Below are 20,466 nucleotides of genomic sequence, written 5' to 3' on the forward strand. Positions count from 1 at the left end.
GTTTGAGGTAGATGACACTTTTGACATGAGTAGAGAATTTTTTTTTAGGTTTTGAAATTATTGGAGGAAGCTACGACGATTTTGAGAATTTGACTGAGGTGTTATGATGTTATTATTACGATGACTATGTGTATTATGCTGTTGCGGTATGTTTATGATCAATAAGCTGATGCTATAAGAGTTATTTGATTATGCTACTTATCTGTTATGATGGAATATTGAAGAAGTGTCGACGAATAAGGTAAGAAATAATGAGTAGAGGTTAGGGACTCTGGTTTGTGAAAAAGGTTGTTGGAACCCAAGAATTGTACTTTAAGAGTTATGAAATGTATGTAAATGCGTGAATGTATTACAATGGCGACGGAACTTTTTTGGACACTGTTATATCAATAGGATTTTGTTTCTACAGATTTGTAACGCAAATTCTTGACCTGTGAAATTTTTTATATGAGACTGTCACTGTAGCGGAAACTGGTGTCGTAAATATTTCGATAAGACAGTTAAGTGACCACCTGCACGTAATGCGTCGTGGGCACCCAGCTGCGCGACAACCACCTGACAAAAAAGAAAGCCATTAGTGTGTGCCTTTCAGAGACACAGGTAAAAAAAAAGAGGCCATTATCCACGCTATTGACATTCATTCCTTTGTAGAAAGCATCGCAAATACGCCACGCCCTAACTTGAAAACATATGATTACACTGTGAAGCTCTTAATTTACGATATTTACTGAAATGAAATGATGAGAAACATTTTATATCTATTGTCTTTCTACCTGAGAGATTGCTCATTTTGTTTAATATCCAGTTTCTATCTGCACTGCTGCATTGGCTAAAACAAAATTTAATAGATGTACTAATATAGATATTTTATGCCTACAGATCCAGTAAATAATTATGATGTACTTAAAAAAACGAAGGAGCACAAAAAGACTTCCCTTCACAGGAACTGCATACATAATTTTCTTTTCAAGTACTTGGTAATTTTTATGGTAGAATAAGTTGTGGTGCACCACTTTAATTATATAGTCATTAAGATGTGAATCGACATCTCCCTTTTCTGCATTGTTGTCTTTACTGTAATATTTTTTCTGCTTGCGCTTTGTCATGTGTAGTTATAAGCTGTTGCATTTGCTTCTACTGTGTGCCAGGCATAGTGCTACTGAATTACACTTTGTATTACTCTGTTAAGCCACTTTTACTACGGATTTATTTTTCTTGTTTGCTGTGCATTGCCTTATATTAGTTTTAATATTGCTGCTTCTTTTACAACTTCCATTTTATTTCATTGTTGTTTGTATAAATTGTTTTGCGCTGCTGCAGTGCCTCGTCCCTTAGTTTAGCATCTGAGCTCAGTAGCTTTAAGTTAGCTTAAGAGGGGGTAGACTATATAAGAAACTAACTATGATGAATTGGAAGAAAAGCATCGAGAAGCCTTAAGAAAATGGTTTGGCCAAAAAAGTAGTGTACAGTGGAGAAAAACTATTTTTGAAAGAGGATGTGAACAGAATACAGAAATCAGGTATAGATAGCACTTTTTGAAATAATGAAGAACGAAGGGAGATCTCCAAGAAGTAAAGAAAGTTTTGTTTGCAAGATACTGCAGTAAGACAAACCCTGTCCTTTCCCTTTCTATTATTACGCTATATGTTTGTGTACTCTTGTATATTTATGTTCTTCCTGTCTTTATATGTTCATCTGATAAGACTTATGTTGTAGAATTTTCTAATATTCAGCTACATTCACTATGATGTGGAATACTGTTATCCTCAAATATAATTTGCATTAATAATATGTCGTTTTCTTTGTAAATATGTTTAGAAATTATTTATTCTGTTCTGTTTTAATGCTCATGTGTGAAATTGATGTTTCAAAAGTTATTCTGATCTTTTATGTATGTACTTATGTCATAATTTCGTAACACTGATGTATTTGCTATTTCGATTCTTTTGTAAAGCCTGTACTACTGCTAATGTTATCTGTATTGTTATGTTCTTTAATGATGTATATTGTACCTTTGTTATTGTATTCTTATGTTATAAAATTGTAATTGACACCAGTTCATCAAATTAAGTAACTTGTAAATTACATTTCACTGCACACGTTTCTGTTGGTCATAGTATATTGCACGTGTGTTCATAATTCAATAAGGGACTGGATAACAGCATTGCTGGTTGTAAGGACATTTCAAAAACAATTTTTGTGAGTGCACAAGTGGTGGTTATGGACTTGCTATATTATCTGCAAGACTCTTCAATGGTGATTGTGCACCTGCACAGTCAAACAGATGGCTGCTGGCCATCTCTACAAGGACTACAGTGGGTCTACACCTTTGACGACCCACCGATACCATTATTTCTACAAGGACTGAAGTGGGTCTGCACCTTCGATGCCCACCAATACCATTATTTCTACATGGACTGCAGTGGGTCTGTATCTCTGGTGGCCCACCAATACCCTAATCTCTACCAGGACTACAGTGGGTCTGCTCTGTGACGACCTACCTACCAATATTCTTCAAAACTTCGACTGACTCTGCTGTGGGTTTGCTCTGTTGTGGCCCGTTACCTGTCTCCATGTCAAGAGTCAGCACTGTCTTTACGTTGGAAGGACAACACTACTTCTTCAAGACTGCATGGAAATCCACTACTTCCGTGTGCATTTTCTTTTACTATTCAGACTTTGAGTAAAACACTGCAATTTTACTTTGATGAATGATCAGGACTGTCTTTATGGACTGTGAGAAAATTTTAGCTTTTGACCAACATTGTATCGATAAGTGTGTGCATTTCATTTCTTTGTCATTGTAATTATGAAAAAAATTTTCAAATCTGTATTGCCCACTGCCCAAAACAATTTGTAAATTTTTTGTGGGGAGCATGAGGGCTATGTAAGTAGGCTGTTTAGGTTTTTTTATTGGTAACGCCGCCGCCACATAGCACTCTGTATGAAAAATCACTGGCTGTGCTGTGCGCAGTCTGTGTTTAATTTGCATTGTTGTCTGCCATTGTAGTGTTGAGCAACGGCAGCTGGATGCTAACAGCGCGTAGCGTTGCGCAGTTGGAGGTGAGCCGCCAGCAGTGGTGGACGTGGGGAGAGAGATGGCGGAGTTTTGTAATTTGTAAAACTGGATGTCATGAACTATCATATATATTAAGACTATTAAGGTAAATACATTGTCTGTTCTGTATTAAAATCTTTCATTTGCTAACTATACCTATCAGTAGTTAGTGCCTTCAGTAGTTTGAATCTTTTATTTAGCTGGCAGTAGTGGCGCTCGCTGTATTGCAGTAGCTTGAGTAACGAAGATTTTTGTGAGGTAAGTGATTTGTGAAACGTATAGGTTAATGTTATTCAGGGCCATTCTTTCGTAGGGATTTTTGGAAGTCAGATTGCGTTGCGCTAAAAATATTGTGTGTCAGCTTAAGCACAGTCGTGTAATAATTTTTCTACGGGGACGTTTCAAGGACATGGGAAGTCCACTTCCGCACTTAGGCTGCAAATTGTTCTGACAGGGAGCACACTATACTGGACAGTCTGACCTGCCCAGTTTGAAGCTGCCACTAGATGGCAGTTGGATTGAGTAGCAGAGTCCAAACACTGTTTGCTTTCTTAATGAGCCCCGTGGACGACCTTCTTGTGGAAGCTGGCGTTATTCGATTGCGGCTCCAATGGCAACTACTTCTTATACATTATGCTGGCTACATTCATAGTTCACCTCTCCATCCAAGTTACCATCTCTTTTTCCTTAATACAGCGATTCATTTCCCACACAGTCGGCCCAGAATTGCTAATCCCCTTCCCATCCGTGTCTGGTGGTTCTTTACTCCTCCACCGCCTTTCCTGCTAGTCCTCTAAGGTACTCCTTCGTAGTCCATACTCTGGCCAGGGCTTTGGCTGGACTTATCGCAAAAGGCCAAAAGGCACAATTCAGCATGAGGCCCTCAGATGGTAACTTTTCTCTCCTCTCGTCAAGTTCCAGGTCGCAGAAATAGTCCACACAGATGGATCCATGGTCGAAAGTCCTGTTCCCTTACGTTCAGGTTCGAAATACTGAACAGTACTTCCTCCTGGATGGATGCACTGTGTTCACTGCTACCACGCTCATGTGCATATCTGCTCCTACACCAATGCGTCCTTCGTCGTGAGTACTTAAGCGGCCTACAAGCTATCGACCAGTGTTTCCGCCGCCATCCTTTGGTAAAGAGAACCCATGAGGCTATTTATGCTCTCGGCAATAGTGGACGTTTAGTGACTTTTATTTCTACCCCAGGACATATAGGGATCCTGGATAATGAACTTGCTGACCGCTTGGCCAAACAGGCTAACTGTATACCAATTCTGCAGACTGGCCTGCCGGAGTCTGATTTGCGATCGGTCTTCCACCGCAAAGTTTTTGCAATCTAGAATACTGAATGGCCCACCCTGGAGACAGCGAATGTGTGGCACTTATCAATGGGAGCCATTTGCAGGGACTCCCTGTTGTCCTTTACTGGCTCTGCAACGACTATACCTGGCTAACATTTGGTCACGTCCTCTGCATGAGGAGCCATCTTGACGTCGCTGTGGCTCCCATATGACTGTCGTCCGCATCTTCTTGGTCTAGCCAATTTTAGCCAACCTTCGACGGCAGATTTAGTTTTACGTTTTATTCGTGAGTGTCTTTTTATCATGCCAACTACGGGTGGGCTTCTCGCTTTCTCTGCACCCTTCCTCCATTTTAGGTCTTCTAATTTATTTCTTTGCATTAGATCGGAGTGTTGTAGAGTGGCTGGATCGTTCTATTTTGTTCTTATGATCAGAAAGTACAGGAAACATGCTCTGTGATTTTAATACCTTCCTTTCCTTTGCTTGTGGTGTATGTTTTCACATGTTTTGTTCATTTCATTCGTTTTCTCATTCGGTGTGGTTTCCCATCACTGTTACACCCTTTTGGTTTCCCAAACAAATTTTTGAAGCGGTTTTACCTCGAGTCCCATATGCATGAGGAAAAAGGCACTGATGAAGTTGCGGTTTGATCCCTTTATACCCCAAACCAACCAACCTTGGGCAGTTTACAAGCTACTGAACAGTGCTACCCTCTCCATTCTTTAGTAGTGAACAACCAGGAGTCTATCTGTGCTCTGGCACGGTATGGTCTTTGTCTCGACCCTGAGACACGTAGGAATTCCAATAAACACTTTCTGACAGGCTGGGCAAACAGGCTTGGCAAACAGGCTGGGCAAACAGGCTACCCGGAAACCACTTCTGGAGATCGGCATCTCTGGAAGTGTTCTACGCTCGGTATGACGCTTCTAGGATTTTTCGATTTGGGTTACGGTGTCACATGATGTAAGTACACCCTATAAACTGCGTGTCATTAGGAGACTACGAATGTTTGTGACTCCTCAATGTGGGCCTCTCGCAACGACTCTGTGGTCCTCCACTATCTTCGCATCGGACGTGCCCGGCCGCCCCTGGCTATCTCCTCTGCCATGAACACCAACCCCGTTGTCGGTATGGAATGCGTTGATGTTGGCCCACATTCTGTTGCAATTTCACTCTTTGGCTGCCCCTGCGACGGAATTTTCAGTTACCAGACTCGTTACCGTTGGTTTTAACTGCAACGCCTCATCGTTTTATACTTGAGGGTGAGTCCCTATATCATTCTAGCAAAGTTTTCGTGCATTTTCTTTGTCTATCTGTGTTCTCTTTACTAGTGCTTTTAGGCTAGAGGTTTTGATATCGTGGCGAGTGGCTGCCTTATCCGTTGCTATTCTCGTGATCAGCCAGCCACGGTGATCCTCTCTCTTGTTTTTATCTCTTCTACCTGTTTGTTTCGTCTCTCTGTGGTTTTCTTGTCTTATTTTGTCCACCGTTGTGTTTGTTGCCCTTATGTAGTAGTTGTGGGTTTTCTTTTCTCTAGGTTTTGTGCGGTAAGTCTTATTTATTACTCTTTCTCTCTTGGACTAGTTTTATAGAAACATGGAACCTATGACCAAGCAGTTTGGTCCGACCCCTCCCCCATCCCCTTGAAACAACCAACTGTCCTTTCCGTACGTGTGTTCCTGTTGCCTTGACTTTTAGCCTGGGAATTTTAGTCTGCCGCAAAGTGGCCGCCTAAGACTTTTAATTTTGCAACCAGCAAGCCAAGGCAATGTAATATTTTAGTATACACTCCTGGAAATGGGAAAAAGAACACATTGACACCGGTGTGTCAGACCCACCATACTTGCTCCGGACACTGCGAGAGGGCTGTACAAGCAATGATCACACGCACGGCACAGCGGACACACCAGGAACCGCGGTGTTGGCCGTCGAATGGCGCTAGCTGCGCAGCATTTGTGCACCGCCGCCGTCAGTGTCAGCCAGTTTGCCGTGGCATACGGAGTTCCATCGAAGTCTTTAACACTGGTAGCATGCCGTGACAGCGTGGACGTGAACCGTATGTGCAGTTGACGGACTTTGAGCGAGGGTGTACACTGGGCATGCGGGAGGCCGGGTGGACGTACCGCCGAATTGCTCAACACGTGGGGCGTGAGGTCTCCACAGTACATCGATGTTGTAGCCAGTGGTCGGCGGAAGGTGCACGTGCCCGTCGACCTGGGACCAGGCCGCAGCGACGCACGGATGCACGCCAAGACCGTAGGATCCTACGCAGTGCCGTAGGGGACCGCACCGCCACTTCCCAGCAAATTAGGGACACTGTTGCTCCTGGGGTATCGGCGAGGACCATTCGCAACCGTCTCCATGAAGCTGGGCTACGGTCCCGCACACCGTTAGGCCGTCTTCCGCTCACGCCCCAACGTCGTGCAGCCCGCCTCCAGTGGTGTCGCGACAGCCATGAATGGAGGGACGAATGGAGACGTGTCATCTTCAGCGATGAGAGTCGCTTCTGCCTTGGTGCCAATGATGGTCGGATGCGTGTTTGGCGCCGTGCAGGTGAGCGCTACAATCAGGACTGCATACGACCGAGGCACACAGGGCCAACACCCGGCATCATGGTGTGGGGAGCGATCTCCTACACTGGCCGTACATCTCTGGTGATTGTCGAGAGGACACTGAATAGTGCACGGTACATCCAAACCGTCATCGAACCCATCGTTCTATCATTCCTACACCCGCAAGGGAACTTGCTGCTCCTACAGGACAATGCACGTCCGCATGTATCCCGTGGCACCTAACGTGCTCTAGAAGGTGTAAGTCAACTACCCTGGCCAGCAAGATCTCCGGATCTGTCCCCCATCGAGCATGTTTGGGACTGGATGAAGCGTCGTCTCACGCTGTCTGCACGTCCAGCACGAACGCTGGTCCAACTGAGGCGCCAGGTGGAAATGGCATGGCAAGCCGTTCCAGAGGACTACATCCAGCATCTCTACGATCGTCTCCATGGGAGAATAGCAGCCTGCATTGCTGCGAAAGGTGGCTATACACTGTAGTAGTGCCGACATTGTGCATGCTCTGTTGCCTGTGACTATGTGCCTGTGTTTCTGTCAGTGTGATCATGTGATGTATCTGACCCCAGGAATGTGTCAATAAAGTTTCTCCTTCCTGGGACAATGAATTCACGGTGTTCTTATTTCAATTTCCAGGAGTGTATTTTACCTCTTTATCTTTATATGCACTTTCACTCTTTTTGTCTAGCAGTTTAGTATTCTCTTTCAGTGTGTTTCCCCCTTAGATTTCCGCCTTTTTTGTTTCCATGTCGTGTTTGAATATGGAAAAAAGGACTGATGACCCTGTAGTCGGGTCCTGTTCTCTAGAAACCAACCAGTCTGAAAGAATTATGATGCCATTGAATGTTAGCTAAACTTTTAGCCTAGAAGTTTTAGTGTGTTGCAGAGTGGCTGGCTCCTCCTTTTTTATTCTTGTAGTCAGGCAGCCAGATCCATCTGGTATATTGCTTTAGCTCCTTATAGCTCTTTCTTCCTGCCATGTTACCTTTTTTAATATTGACGCCACACTTCATTTCGTTCTTCTGTGTGGGTACACAAGTAGTTCTCCAAATGTTGTTCAATTTACTTCACGAGCTGTTTTATATCCCTATTTAGTTTATTTTACCGACACTCTTCTCAAACTGTTTTTGCGCGGGCGCTGAAGGCCTTGCAGGTGTGTGTCCATGCCAACCAACATATCCATCGCTCTAATCCCAACAACAGTTTTTTACTTAATTTCATGCACTCCTTTCGATTTAGACTTCCTTAATTTTCTTCATTATGTCCTTCTTTGTGTAGGTATTTGATTACTTTGAATGTAGCAGACTGGCGGTCGTATCCATTTGTTTAGGTATTAAATGTTAATCGTTCCCAGCGTCCACTCTGCTTCGCTCTTACTACTTCAGCTGTTACTTTGCTTTGTTTTTCCTAGTCGTCGAAGGTCTCATAAGTTTTCGTCATGGGCCAATGCAAGTGTAGCTCCTTTTCCTGCTGACAGGTTATTGTATATTTCGATTCTTTATTGCAAATAGTAAACAAAAGTTTCAGCTTTTTATTCTGAAGGATATTTTCTAACGGTTGCCTTTCATTCTGTTCATTAGTTTCTACTGTTATAATTCGAAGTTGTGCTCATATGTGGCTTGCAGGTATATAATCTTAAACATCACTGTTATAATACGTTCCTTTTCCGTGACGTTTCCTTTGTAGTTCTCTTTTTGTGTGCTGTTTGCCCCTTGTAATTTTAAATGTTACATTTCCTCTTACTAAGAAAATGCCAGAGTTTATTACCTTTCCTCTCGCTGATCGCATGTCTGGGATGATTTTCGCTTCCTTAATTTGCTATTTCATAATTTATTATGAATCTACAATCGCAAGACTTGGGGTTCTATCTATCACGAAAAAAAAATCTCCCAATGCACTGTATTAATGTTCACTAAGTGTATAATCTTTTTTTCATTTATTCAGTTACCGTTTGTCCATTTATTCTAATTAGGTGCATAAAGGGATGTTGCCCCATTGCAGCATTCATATCTCTTATCTCTGGAACCAAGGACACGTAGGAAACTCTTGTAAAACGTAGCAGATTCAATCTTTTTTTCATTGTGCACTGTCATGCTTTGATATAAAACTCCACTTTCATCCAGCTATTGTGTATCTTCATGTTAGAATTCTGTAATTTACCCAACTGTAAATTGTTACACAGCTCCTCTAGTTATTATTTACTAGTATATGTAATCCTGCTGCTGCTCAGTTTTCAACGCGTACTCTACTGTAAATGAATATATACTTTCTCAAATAAGATGTTCCCGACCGTTCCTTCTTTGTCCAACATCGCGTCCTTAGCTTCCCTAAGTAATATGTATTCCTTATGGGAAAGATGACGTATTTTCAAAGAACGTATACTTACCCGGTCTGATATACCAAGTCTTTTTACTCTTTAACTTGGCGGATGACGTTGCCATATTATCCGTCCAGTTTCCGAGGGTAGTCTGAAGTTTACTCGGGATATTATATTTTCGCTGGACGCGTTACGAGCGCTGCACAGTGGGTAGCCCAGCAGTGGGGCCACTACTTTATTTGCTTCCGGGCAGCAAGTTGTTTTCACGGTTTACTCCCTTAGGGAAGCTGGCTGCTCTACGTCTGTAGAGCCTTCACTGTGCTATGCTGTGGGACACGCATCGTCTGGCTTTTCATTCAATTCCTGTTTGGGTTGGGTGGCATTGAAGGTAGCTCGCTACCGTTGTAAAATTTGTTTTCATCGATGGGCCTGGAGCCTTCAGCCCAGCAATGAATGTACTTTCAACACCGCAGTGTCCCGTGGGAGGCTAATTGCTAATGTATAAAACAATATTTCGCTAGTAATAGAATAATTCTGAATACAATTCGAACAATCCAAAACAACACATTTCCTCCCAAAGGCGCTGTTGGAAAGAAGGAAAAGAATCGCGTGCCGCGAAAAACTAGGATATAAAAAATAAATAAAGCGATTTGTTGAAGCTGTTAGATGTAGCTGTTAAGTACAAACAAAAAGGTTAACTGACGATATAAGAGAACATTAGTCAAATGACTTGTAAGTCATTACAATTTGCCTTGAAAATTATCACAAAACTCTGGTTCTGCTTGTAGAATGCATCACAAAAAGCAGCCTCATCCCCGAATGTTCATAGTCGTCTACGATCTAAACAAGCAAATATTTAGGTAAGATAAAGTCCTGCTTCATAGATCCAAGCTACGAGCCATCATTCTCAGATGAGGTCAAACTTATGTTTCCTTAATTACGTTGGCTGATATCTCTCTGTGGCATTGGGTCTTATTTTGCGAAACATTTGAATATACCAAATCATATTCCCCATTACTAGACTCTACCAGAGCTTTCTAGACCATGGTGATCATAATTGTGTACGTCGACAAATGCCCGTTTTTTAAATCCACCGCGCCCTTTCTGCGTTCTTGAAATGAAAAGTTGGCGTCCTGAAGATGAGAGTACTGCTATTTTTGGACGCACTCGACTTCTCTCAACGCCAGAAACTTGAAATTCGGGAGACAATCAACCATCCGGGTCTTCGTGGCAGGAGACTGCGTCGCGCGCTGCGCAGCGGGCTGCCGACTTGTTAGGCGCCACGCCGTGAGGGACACGAGGGCTCACGTCAGAGGAGGCCACAATGAGCGTCCCGGCTCCGCCCGTCTAACGAGGCCTCCGCGTCCGAGGTGGACATTCTTCATTGTCTGCTCCAGACGTCGCGACTTCCCTCATTTAGTAAAGAAGTTTTAAATGCATCAGACTTCTTTGTAATTTTGGAAAAAAAAAATCTCAGACGACTGTTACATTTGTGAGATACTCAAAGCTCTTCAGTTCAGGCGAAAGAGACACGTTCACGTGATGACAGACACAGACATAAATTTATTCCCATTTTCCCTGATTTCCCTATGTCTCATTCATTAACACTTTTACTCTCCTTTCTCTTCTCCATTCTTATTCAAGGGAAATCACTAGAAGTTTGGTAATTTCTATGTGGGCAGAACGTATATGAGTTGTTGGGCAGTTACGTGTCTTCCATTATGTTATAGGCTACAAACCGGCTTATTTTTAACCATTTCGTCAAATATCATTTTATCAGGACGTTGCTGGATGCATTTAGAACACATGAAATGATATGAGAAACATTTTCTCAAAGATTACTTATCACTTTCAGAAGTGGGTAGGTTGTTCTTGATAAGTAGATAAACATATTCATTGAATCATTTTTAGTAGCAGTCTTAGAACTAACGCAACATTATTTCTTAGATAATGTACATGATACACAGAAATATTTGTTTCAGGAAACTAAATAAAAGTGACAGTAACGCAGTTTGCAATATTTTGTACGAGAGGAAGTTGTGTTATAGTATGTACAAAATCTGTGGCAAATTTAATATTTTTATACGCAATGGCTCAACACAAAATGTTTCTTATATTCTAAAAAATGAAAGTTGCGGAAAATGAAGATTTTATTCGCATTTATGCCAGAAACTAGTACCTTCATGTTTGCCAAAACAATGTATTTTGGTTTCTTGGTCTTCATGTAGCTCTTTTCTTCTATTCTAATCCTTCTGCCGTGCCCTTTTCGCAAAATCATTCATAGAATTAGCAATATGCACATCATCAATCTTCTACAGTATCTTTTCAGTGAAGCAGTCTGCGTCAAATCCTAGTATCACAAGGGTCTTGATTCTTCCAGTTCTTGAATTCCGTACAAGAATCATGCAAGATAATTTCAACACTTGTAGATGAACAAAATATTATCTTTGAGTGTCTCTTCTGAATGAAGTTACATAAACTTTAGTTCGGGTTTTGCGTTCCTCCATGTGTGCTTCTCATGATAAATCTTAATTAATCACATCTTAAATGGAATCACAGCCTTATACACTTTACCGATGTCGTCTCTTGTGGTAAGAAATAATAAGAGAGTGCCAAAGATAACAGGGTTACGCACAAAAGTGGGCACGGCTCTGCGCATTGCTTTACGTAAGATGCCTGTAACATCATTTGTACCAAGAATTAAAGTAAAAAAATAGGATTCGGTATTTCTAGAATGCTATAGAACTACCTAGCAGCAAAGAAATTCTACATTTTTCACCAATTTCACACACATCTCCTTTAACATGCGACCTGAAGTCGCCCACGAGGCTTGCGTCCGTGAAGTAATATTGAGGAGACATGTCACTGGAGAACAGATGACTTGAATAACTGGTCCCTTGTTGTTAAAAAACGCTTATACACTGACGCGATTAGAACGCAGCCCGTCATCGTAAGAAATAAAGAAATAGTTGAAATAAATGATCGTAGATCTGTCATTAGTTGCATTCCAGTGTTACGTAAATACGTACATTTATTTAAATTATAAGACATGTTGAGTGTCTATTTTTCATCTGCAGTATGCTGCAAGTTCGTGAACAAAAAGTCTTCATATAGAGATTGGAGTCACGTGAATCATCCGTAAGCATCGGAACTCAGTTATAATAAGATGACCTTACAAAGCCTAATCTTAAAAGCTCAGATTAAGCATTGGAACACCGTTTCTCTATCAGTTCATTTCTGATGTTCACGGCTGACACATGTGGGTGCAAACTCTGTATGAGGCCTTTAATTTTGATGTTTTGAATATGTCTGTGCCAGAATGGAATCATAGATAAAAAAATTTGAGCAACAGGTTGCCAATTATTCTAGCAACATATCCAGAAGTGGTATGAGTCTCCTCAGATTCCGGGCAATAACTTTTCCCAACAGATTACTAAAAGCAGACTGCATGCATGAATTAAGTCTTCTCCAAATTTGAAAGACTGCAAAATTTGTGTACCTGATGAAACAGTTTATGTGACAACAGTGGAAGTCTAGCGATGGCATGAAAGGTTTCTCACACTCTCGTGAGCCAAACACCGTCACAATCGACTTAATAGTTTGTGGATACACTTTCTGAATGCTATACAGTAACGACTATAAGTTCCACGGCTGCACCAAGTCCTTGGTATGTAGCAGGTGTATGTGGTACCAACTTGGCATGTAGCAGGAGTATGCGGTACCAAATGTCTACGAGCAGCTCACGCAGTTCCCGTAACTTTACGCTAATTTTACACCAAACGAATTTTATAGTCAGGTCATCGACTTCACCTTCGTCCACCTCATGCTCCTGCAAAATGGAGAGTTTCCTACTGGATTGTGCCATCGTCATCAGGTCAAACATCAAATATGTAGGGGTGTAAGTAGTCGGAAACAGTTTTCACGTAGTCTACTGACATCATGGTGCTATCGAATACTACTTCAGGTGTCATGGAAGAATGAAGATTATGATTTTCTGCGTCGACTTCGAGGTCGTTACAGACAATGCACAGGGTCGTTAACCTTCTCGACAAGTGTCTGGAGAGATTTACGGGAATCACGGAAAACCTAAGTCAGGGAGGCTAAACACAGATTCGAGCGGTCCTCCTCCAGATTGCACCACATCGCCATTTCATTCGGTACGTCTCATGGAGGCCCAGGATAATGTCCTGCATAGGACAGACCTGCCCAGATGGGCATGGGACGTGGAAAGGCGCAGCCTTTCATCTAGATGGCGGCTTATCATCCTGGGGTAACAAGGAACGTAATTATTCCGAACAAGCGACACATTTCCATCGATTCACGGTATTGTCACTACGTCTCTGCGTCAGCGTGGGGACGTGGGGGACTTCAGCTGCAGAGCTCCATGTTCAACAAACAGGGCTGATCCGTGTGTTGCGAAACGATTCTGCACCAGCATCATACTCTGTTGACTGATTTGACACTAATTGGAGTCTATTCCGTTTTAAAGAAAGGACAAGTCTTCGACTACCAATTCCTTGATGCATAATCGCGGTTTCACCGTTTTTCAACCACTTTCCGTAGGTACTTTTCTTATCGCGTCACATCTCTCGACGACTCCAGGCGCCATTGTAGCGGTGGTCAGTTGCTGTAATGCTTTCATCTGAAGACCTTGATGCAAGTAAAAGAAGGAACTGGCGAAAGGAGCTTTGCAAAGACCCAAGCAGATCAATAAAGAGCATAAATGGCTATTGTGAACAAATAAAAGTATACAGTAGGTACGGAAACTTGGACAAGGATGTTAACCTCCGATCATGTTGTACGATGATGAGTACAATTTTTATGGTGACAAACTTTCGTACATACATTATCGAAATGTCCGTTTGCATAAATTTATAAAAAATGTATCCTATTTGCATTGCATTTATAGCGGACAATGAAAATCTTACAACAATTTAAGTGCTATTTTCACAATTGTTTGTTAAAAACTAGACTATAATCAGAAAGCAATGGCCATGCATCATAATGCATAGATCATCAGAAACTTGGAGCAGTAGTCCAAAGTGGAATATGTACTGCATTTCGAAATGAGAGTTGAAAGTGGTTCCTGGACTCCACTAGGGCAAATTACGGAAGTAGCACAAGGACGAATGTTCAGCTCATCGTAAATTTAGTGTGTCAGACTACACGAGTAAAAGTGCACGTTCTACCTGAGATAAGGCACCAGCGCAATTCTTGAGCAGTAATCTAGGTGAAAGAGTATGACAGGCAAATTCGTTAATGGATTGCCGTCTAGGATAGTATAAAGGGATGATAGTTAAGAATCATGCAAACACAATGCCAAAGTCGGAAATCGGTATGTTAGGTTATCAGTCTTCTGACTGGTTTGATGCAGCCTCCCTCCAAGCTCTTTATCTCGGAGAAACACTTGCGCCTAGCACTGTCTTTATCCTCCAGAGTTTTTACCATCCACAACTCCTTAAACTACACTCCTGGAAATGGAAAAAAGAACACATTGACACCGGTGTGTCAGACCCACCATACTTGCTCCGGACACTGCGAGAGGGCTGTACAAGCAATAATCACACGCACGGCACAGCGGACACACCAGGAACCGCGGTGTTGGCCGTCGAATGGCGCTAGCTGCGCAGCATTTGTGCACCGCCGCCGTCAGTGTCAGCCAGTTTGCCGTGGCATACGGAGCTCCATCGCAGTCTTTAACACTGGTAGCATGCCGCGACAGCGTGGACGTGAACCGTATGTGCAGTTGACGGACTTTGAGCGAGGGCGTATAGTGGGCATGCGGGAGGCCGGGTGGACGTACCGCCGAATTGCTCAACACGTGGGGCGTGAGGTCTCCACAGTACATCGACGTTGTCGCCAGTGGTCGGCGGAAGGTGCACGTGCCCGTCGACCTGGGACCGGACCGCAGCGACGCACGGATGCACGCCAAGACCGTAGGATCCTACACAGTGCCATAGGGGACCGCACCGCGACTTCCCAGCAAATTAGGGACACTGTTGCTCCTGGGGTATCGGCGAGGACCATTCGCAACCGTCTCCATGAAGCTGGGCTACGGTCCCGCACACCGTTAGGCCGTCTTCCGCTCACGCCCCAACATCGTGCAGCCCGCCTCCAGTGGTGTCGCGACAGGCGTGAATGGAGGGACGAATGGAGACGTGTCGTCTTCAGCGATGAGAGTCGCTTCTGCCTTGGTGCCAATGATGGTCGTACCCGTGTTCGGCGCCGTGCAGGTGAGCGCCACAATCAGGACTGCATACGACCGAGGCACACAGGGCCAACACCCAGAATCATGGTGTGGGGAGCGATCTCCTACACTGGCCGTACACCTCTGGTGATCGTCGAGGGGACACTGAATAGTGCACAGTACATCCAAACCGTCATCGAACCCATCGTTCTACCATTCCTAGACCGGCAAGGGAACTTGCTGTTCCAACAGGACAATGCACGTCCGCATATATTCCGTGCCACCCAACGTGCTCTAGAAGGTGTAAGTCAACTAACCTGGCCAGCAAGATCTCCGGATCCGTCCCCCATTGAGCATGTTTGGGACTGGATGAAGCGTCATCTCATGCGGTCTGCACGTCCAGCACGAACGCTGGTCCAACTGAGGCGCCAGGTGGAAATGGCATGGCAAGCCGTTCCACAGGACTACAACCAGCATCTCTACGATCGTCTCCATGGGAGAATAGCAGCCTGCATTGCTGCAAAAGGTGGATGTACACTGTACAAGTGTCGACATTGTGCATGCTCTGTTGCGTGTGTCTATGTGCCTGTGGTTCTGTCAGTGTGATCATGTGATGTATCTGACCCCAGGAATGTGTCAATAAAGTTTCCCCTTCCTGGGACAATGAATTCACGGTGTTCTTATTTCAATTTCCAGGAGTGTATCATGGAAGTTATACCTTAAAATCACCACCATCTCCCTTCTTCTTCTGGTCGATGTTTCCCACATGTCCCTCTCCACAGCGATTCTCAGAAGAGTCTCCTTCTCATTTCTTGTCAGTGTACCTAATTTTCTAACTACATAAGTTTCGCCAACAAGGCCACTTTTTTTTATACTCAAGGACCTCCCCTTGTCAGGATTGCCCGTTAGCTCGTTCTAGTGTGTTTTTTATGTTCTTGTTGCTTAGTCCATCATGTGTTGTTTTGCCTCCAAGTGGCTGAATTTTTTACTTTCGTCTACTTTGTGGACCTCCGTTTTGATGTTAAGTCTATCGCTAATCTCATTTCTGCTACTCCTCATTACCTTCGACTTTCTTAGATTTACACTCAATCTGTTTTCACTACTCATTAGAATTTTCATTGTATACAACATATCCTGCAATTTTTATCACTTCAAGCGTGCGTAGAAATGTGATCCGCTGTCTTTTCCACTGTACGGTGTGCCAGTGGACCTTGTGTGTCGCAGGGGACAAGAATCTTGGTTTGACCGCCCAGGTCGCGAAAATGGTAAAACCTCTATAAAAGAAAACCTCAATCTCAATGCCTGCTGATGAGATGCATGGCTGTTGAGGTAGAACAGTCGTTAGCGGTCAACCTCTGTATAAGGATTATCTAGAAAAGCTGAGCTCTGTCTTGGTGGACTTTTAGTTCCCTACCTGCTCGTGGGACTGAGATAATGCCGTCGATCTTTCCTCTACCACTTTCCAGCGGAATGGTTGAGCCATGGATAGGTAACAACACCCAGTCAAATAACAGGGCTCGGATAACAAGTCCTCCTGACTCACTCATTTGTAACAAAACAAATACTGTTTCTCAAAAAGTGTTTCTAATAGTTAAAAGGAAAGAGGACAGTTTTGAAAAAAATTCACCTTTACATGTACGAAAAGGATTGGAGGGTGTTTCTGGATCATTTACCCCTATCAAGCGCTTGCGAAATGATACCCTGTTGGTCGAAACAACTAGTTACCAACAAATGAAAAACCTTAAAAAAGCTCAATTTCTCGTGGAGTATGCAATTTAAACTTAACTGCACCTCTTAAATGACAACAAAGGTGTTATGAGATGCAGAGATATCGTTGACATTCCCCGAGAAGAACTGAAAGCTGAATGGTCCCAGGAAGGCATTGTTGACGTGCAGAATACTATGAAAAGTGTGGATAGCAGTCTAATGAAGTCAGATTCGCTTATACTGATGTTCAGCTACACGAAACTTCCAGAGCACCTCAAGGCTGGCTTTCTTCCCCTTAGTGTACGGCCTTATTCCCGAACACGATGCGGTTTTTTGAATGCCATCACTTTGGGCACACTACTGTTGGGTGTATGGGAGAAGCCACTTGTGACAAATGTGGTGAGTATGCCTGCGAAGAAGTTGACTGCTCATGTCGTGTGAAGTGTGTCAATTGCTACGAGGGTCACCCTGACTAGAGACTGCAGTGTCTTTCGTGAAGGAAATTAGATGCAGGAAATAAAAACAACTAAACCTATCTCACACGGAGGGACTGTTATTAAAAAGGCAGTCCCTACAATCTACCCCATACTTAAATTATTCAACCAACCTTCTACTAGTTTATTTGGACATTCTGTGATTTTCTTGTCTTATGTTGACCATTTTCGTGTTTGTTGAACTTACGTATTTCTTGTGTTTTTTTTTTATTTTCTTCAGGTTTTGTGCGGTAAGTCTCGTTTGTTCTATTCTTTCACCCGTGTACGTATTTTGCAGAAACGAGGGAGTCATGACCAAGCAGCCTCCCACCGCCTTGATCATGCTTTAGAAGTTGCCCGAGGTGTTCCTGCCTCTCGTAAGAAGCGCCTAAATGTAGCCTTCTAGTTTTCGACCTCGTACGTTCCGGTCCCCTATAAGTGTTTAACGTAACAGTTTCAGTATTCTACAGAAGTGCGGACCATTTGGAAAAGGACGCCTTCTGTGGTGCATGAGACATCCATCGTGCCATTAGATCTTCTGTGGCTCTTATTCTCATGGTTCTGCCACTCCATCTGCAGTTTAGTTATTTAGGCAAGGACGCCTTCCGGGTTAGGTTTCCGTCTTACGATCTCCGCTCTCTCTTTTGCCCTCAGGGCAACATTGGGTTCCTCTGCAGCACGGTAGTCAGTCCATTGGGGCGGGCCATCATGTACACAATTGGTAGTATCCCTCTGACGACACACCGATCGAACTGATAATGCCTGAGCCGCAAATCTTCCACGTACTGCAGCGAGTAGATGTCCATCTTCTTATGGCGTCAGAGCTCCCGGCATTGAGCATCGAGCCAGGTGGTCTTAACTGTGGCTGGGTATCGCCCGTGAGAAGCACCCATTATTGGAGTTTCTTTTTGCAACCAAAATATTTATTAGAGGGTTCAACAAGAGAATCAACTGGATTGTAAAGAATTTCAAGTTCAAACATTATTATTATTATGGTTCCACTGTACTCATTGACATTTTGTTCATTTACCTGTCAGTCTTTTCGACGTTTTTTATACATTCCTTTAATCGGTATTTAGAGTAATCCTGCAGTTCCATTTTCATTGCTCTTTGATTTTGTCCAAGTGCAGTTGCGGCATTCATGACACGACAGGTCTTCATATGATACCTTACTTTTAGTTTCACGACCAATGTTACATACTAAAATGAAACTAGGTTCTTTATATGGTTATTACACAGGTAGTGTATACAGTTATTTGAATCACATATGTATAATCAAGGTATGAGAACATGTTAGAATAATAATAACAACAATGAGCGTATGGCATTGGTGGCCGGGAGACCCCTCGCGGGGCGCTCCACAAGTTTTTTAACGCCACTACGGCGGCATGCGAGTGAATGCGGATGTGATGATGATGAAAGACGCACAAAACACACAGTCATCTCGAGGCACAGAAAATCCCAGACCCCGCCGGGAATCGAGAATGCTACCGCAAGACCGCGAGTCGCCGACACATGTTAGATTAATACAAGGGAAAGCGTCATTGGTACGTCTGATCTGCTGTATTCGTACCATAGAGCACTTTGACTTGTTTTCCTTCTCCCTTTTGGGGGAAATGTGAATTCATGTGTAGTGGAAATTGTTTTCGTACATAAGTTGCTAGATGTATCTAATCCCAAGCTGGATCTTTGATATGACGGTTAAAAGAGGAAGGGAGAAAATAGAAATGAGTTAGTTAATGTTAATGTTTTGTGCTGCTATTAGGTGCATTTGTTATTTATTTTCTGCATGCGTAGGCGAATTCTGCGACAATCGCTTTGTGCTCTAAGACTACTAACTGAAGATTTTGTTTTCCTGTCGTCACACTATTTGTTGGTCTGTTTACCCGCATTATCCTTAGCATAGAGGTAGTGGCACTGGAGCAGAAATTTGTTAAAAACACTTTCGGCTAAGCCTGTTTTCTTGTGGTGAGTGGAAAGTTATAGTACAGAACACTAAGACCCAGAAGTGCACTCAGAGAAAACACTTTTCTTTTTACTTTGCTGTATCACTTGAGCACTTTGGGAGCACTTTTTACTTCAACTTTTCTTTTTAGATTTAACATTTAATCACTTTCATCCCTGCAGTGCACTTTGTAAGCTGTTGTGATGCTGTGCGGTTGTGCGTGGAAAGGCCAGCTGGTGGTCACGTGGCGTTTGGGAAGACATCTTCGATGCTTGCCTGAAGTGGTACCTCGAAGAGGTTGTGGAAGTTCTCGTGGTACCGCCTGTGCTGGTGAGCTTCTTTATTTTCCTAACCGACGTCCATCAGGAAGTCGATGCGTTCAGTCTGCCGCTCCGTTATGATGGCGTGACCTGTCATGCCGAGGATTCACAGTGTTGCCACTCTTTTCGGACTAATGAAGGGTTTGGCGTCGGGCACAATGATGGTTATTGTTTTTACAGCACGTCGGTCCATTCCATTCATTTTTGTCTCCATTTTCTGGCATGTTTCCCATATGCTGACACCTTTTTATATGCGAATCCGTGATCTGAAGTGTCGACAGCGTTGTATGCGACAATTTGTTAATTTCTTTCAGCTTTATCTCAGTCAGTTTTTGATTTTTTGGTACCGTCCTGTTGACTATTCGGTACCAGCTCCCTTTCAAATGGTTTAGTAGCATGCATTCCGAGATGTTCTTCTATATTTGTGACCAATTGAAATCTGTTCACTTTTTTCGATTTTATTCCCGGCAGGCCTTCGTCAGCGCTCTGTATATTTTCTTTGCTGCCCTGTGGCTAGGAATATGCACAGTTGTGACTGCATAGCTCTCGTCTATGAAGAGCTACTTTATGTGGCGAAACTTACAC

Source organism: Schistocerca gregaria, chromosome 1, assembly GCF_023897955.1.
Source record: "Schistocerca gregaria isolate iqSchGreg1 chromosome 1, iqSchGreg1.2, whole genome shotgun sequence".
NCBI classification, from domain to species: Eukaryota; Metazoa; Arthropoda; class Insecta; order Orthoptera; family Acrididae; genus Schistocerca; species Schistocerca gregaria.